We start from the raw sequence: 3,805 nt of genomic DNA, 5'->3' as shown, positions 1-3,805 counted from the left end.
ATGCACACACATCTCAGCCGTTGGTTCCAAGTAGATCGAACAGCTCACGTTGTCCAGAGGCAGACATACCATCACCACCAACTGAGATTTTTATAGGAGTGGTCATGCATGCATGTGGTGTAATTAATGCATCGGTTTACACAAATCTCTACTCCTATAAAAATGCAAGTTGGTGATGATGGTGTGTCTGCCTTTGGGCGATATGTACCGTCGGATCTGTAATCTAAGGCTGAGATTGTGACTGAGATGTGCAACAGCCGAAACACCATGGTCTCTGCCTCTCTGGAGGTTTCTCTTTCCCTCGTGAAACAGATTCTTCTAGAACCCCTCCCAATTTTCACGTTGTCGGCCCTTCCGCTCTCCTCCGCGGCGTCCGCCGGAGTTGAGTTGGACGGAGTGTCACGTCCCAGATTAGTTGTAGTTACGGTCTCAATAAAGCAGATTTGGATTTGATATTTCCCCGGCGTCACTCCTTCGTTCTAGATCTGGCGTGCAGCGGTGCAGGCTGTTGGAGAAGGAGACATGGAGGTGGTTGCTGCCGTATCCAAGTTTGACCTCGACGCGGGCGCGAAGACCCGGTTGGCCATGGGGCACGCGGATCGGGATGACAAGGTTCGGCGGCTCCGGGCGCTCAGACATGGGCACCGGTCGCTCTTGCTGCGCGCATGCTCCGATGTTCAAGTTGTTGTCCTCCGTCTTGTCTGGTAGCACGGCTGGTGCGGGACGAAGGAATACGACAGCCTTCTGGCGGGTCGCTCATCTAGTACAACACCGCGCCGACGCAGGCGAGCAGCGTGTCGTCCGCCACTGGCAGGGGCGGCGGCGGCACCGCGTACTCCCGGGAGTGGTACCTGAAGTCGTTGCACTGCAGCACCGCGCACAGCTGCACACCGCGAAGTACTCGCGAGCAGGGCCGGTCCTGAGGGCACTCCGCGCGCGGTCTCCTCGGCCTCTACTCCTTCTCTTCCCCGAGATTGGCGGAAAATCAGGCAGGTCCACGGCGCCTCGTCTGCTTAGTCTAATTGTGATTTTTAGTTGTTGGCGTGATTAATGGAAGAACATAATGCAGTTTGCAAATCCCGTCTCTCCCTTTACAGGCTTTTCTGATTGTTCATTTGTTCGTGAAGGCAAGGTCTTGCGTGAAGGTCATCCTCCTACATCGCTGTGTCAAGCACTCTGATTGCTCGTGTTGATTGGAGTTAGAAAAGAGGAACCCAGATTTTTGTCCGTGAACTGTAAGCAGCAACAAGATCTTGCAATTTCTATTTTTCTTTTCTAGCCATCTACGTGATTCAGGTGCCTGGTTCCATGCCCTCCTTTGCATTTTTTTTAGTTTAATCAGCAGCGTTTTTAGTTTCTTCTATCATATGTTTGTGTGCTAATTCCATGCCTTGCTCCAGTAACTACAAGACTGCTCTTAATTTACCAAGATGTCATCTAGAATGTATCCATCTGCTAATGACTTGATGGAGTCATAGAAATGAATTATTGACACTTTTTTAGAACAGATGCAACTGCTTATAATTCTGAATAATTAGCTTTAGTTACTGTTAAAAACAACCTGTGAAAAATTAAGGATGATAATAACTTGAGTGGGTACGAAAGTGTACCGAATTTACCTAATATTCCGCATATAAGTGTCGATGGACAAGAACGAACAACTTTTACCTTCAATGTTCATGATCTCGTTTTTTCGTACTCTAGATCAGAATGCAACATAGATTATAGTGTACTGACTTTTTTTTTGCAAAAAATAGTAATATAAATACTCAATGCAACATAGATTATAGTGTACTGAGTTTTTTTTGCAAAAAATAGTAATATGAATACTCATATGTTTATGTGGTGTCAGGGCCCCTCTGTGTTACCTTGCCCCGGGCCCCCGAAATTTCTTGACCGGCCCTGCTCACGAGAGCCGAAATCCCTGGAGGCTGGAGTGGTAGATGATCTAACGCGACAGTGGGTCGAAAGTGAGGTAGACGCTCGTGCCGCCGGTTTCGAACGCGTGCTGCCGGTCGGCTCCTTGTGTCCTCCAGTGGCTTCCATTGAGGTAGGCTTTGTGGAGGCATGTGTATGGGTTGTAGTCTGTAGAGTTAGTCGTGCGTCGGTGCTCACCAGGTTCATCCTGTGGCATTTCTTGGAGGAGATGCGGTCGACATGTATGCTGGGAGCACGCTAATGGGGGCACCTAAAGTGTTCGACGGAATGGCTATCACATTGGTGCTTTCCCATCTCACCTCACCACCACGTGAGCAAAACCACCTACCAGAGCATCGGGGTTGATTTGTCTGGTTTTAGAAAGTAGAGGGGATTAAGATCCTGGTTTTAGAGGTCAGGGCCTCAGGGGGGCTATGTGGCCAAAATGTAATACTTATGGGGGTCATATACACTTTTTTTCTTAAATCTAATAGGTTTCTTCCTCAGTGATATCCCAAATTATCCCACCAAGAAAGATGGCCGCGTCGTCCTGGCCTGCGCTCCCGGCCACCCGGCGGGATGTCCAGGCTGTCGTTGCCAAGGACGTGGAGCTGCACTGGCCTCCATTGGTGCACCGTGCCCAATGTCAGTGCTGGTGTGTACGCACATATATTTCATCCCCAATATTGCTTATTTGATCAACTTCGGGTCTGCAATAGTTTAATCAGCTCTTTTTAGAGATATAGACTAATCAATACAGTAGCTTAATAACTTGTAATCACTAGGGCCAATTAGCTGATGGGAGACAGGGAGAACGATGGTTGAAGAGGCTTAGGCAGTCTGCTGACAAGGAAATGCAATAGTGATTTCGCAAGAGAAATGGAGGTGATGGCTAGGCTCGGGCACGACAATGTTGTCCGCCTCCTTGCTTACTTCAGTGAATGCGATGAGCGGATACTCATCTATAGCTATATGTCGAACAACAGCATGGATCTCTGCTTATACTTCTATATTTTTTCTTGCCTATGCTCAGAATTTGGATCACAATAGTAAATAGATCATTAGGTTCTCTTCTATAATTGTTGGTTGTTGTTGTTGTGTGCTCCAACACATATGAGCAGCTCATTGTTGCACGGAGAAAAGTTTCATGCACATAATTAAAGTTCCGGATAATCGAAGTACAAATCTGTAAATACCTTTAGAGGAAGCTTGTATGCTTGACATGCTTGACCATGTAAAAGCTCATGCATGAGTAATTATATCGTCAGGTTATTCTTTTTATCTGCAAGGTGAGCTTCAAAATTCTGTAAACTAGCGTTTCCAATAGTTCAGAGCTGCCACTTTACTTTCAGTATTTAGGTGGATGATCTCTGTTTAAATTCCTAATACAAGTAATGCACTCCGGCAAGTTCTATTTATTTGTGTCCTTGCTGCCAATAGATGTAATTTCATCACGAGCACCCAAGTACAGCAGCACTATTGTCGTTCATTATTGTTGGCTTATGCCCTAGAGATAAAATAATTAGCATTTGCCTCTGTGTGCCGGACTGTAGTTGTACCATATGCCTATTGTATCATTTTCATCCTTGATAGATGCAGCGAGTAAATTGTCACTGAAAAATGTTGTGGTTGCAGCGTTTGTTTTGTTAATTCTGCATTCCTTCCTTTATGAGAAAAGTGTTACTTCTGCGTTAGTTATATGTTATGTTTCTCTATGTCCATTGCTTGTATTGACTTCAGATTGTGCATATGTGGAGAAGCATGTCTGCTCCCAGTGGAGAGGACTTTCAGAAAGACAACTAGGCACTTGCTTTAGCATTCACGATTACTATTTTTGTAAAAATATTCATACGTGTGTTTGAATTGTTTTTAATAGCTGTCTTTATTA

The 3,805-nt window shown here is 45.7% G+C and overlaps 1 long non-coding RNA gene across 1 annotated transcript; it reads left to right on the top strand.

Moving 5' to 3' along the window:
• Positions 1 to 275: 275 nt before the first annotated feature.
• LOC123180740 (uncharacterized) lies at positions 276 to 3,196 on the top strand. The gene is made up of 3 exons (XR_006491207.1): positions 276 to 993; positions 1,098 to 1,235; positions 1,853 to 3,196. It is a non-coding gene; the product is annotated as an uncharacterized lncRNA (long non-coding RNA).
• The last annotated feature ends 609 nt before the right edge of the window (positions 3,197 to 3,805 follow it).

This window comes from Triticum aestivum, chromosome 1D (genome assembly GCF_018294505.1).
Source record: "Triticum aestivum cultivar Chinese Spring chromosome 1D, IWGSC CS RefSeq v2.1, whole genome shotgun sequence".
Classification (NCBI taxonomy): domain Eukaryota; kingdom Viridiplantae; phylum Streptophyta; class Magnoliopsida; order Poales; family Poaceae; genus Triticum; species Triticum aestivum.
This window is presented reverse-complemented; position numbering and strand designations above follow the sequence as displayed.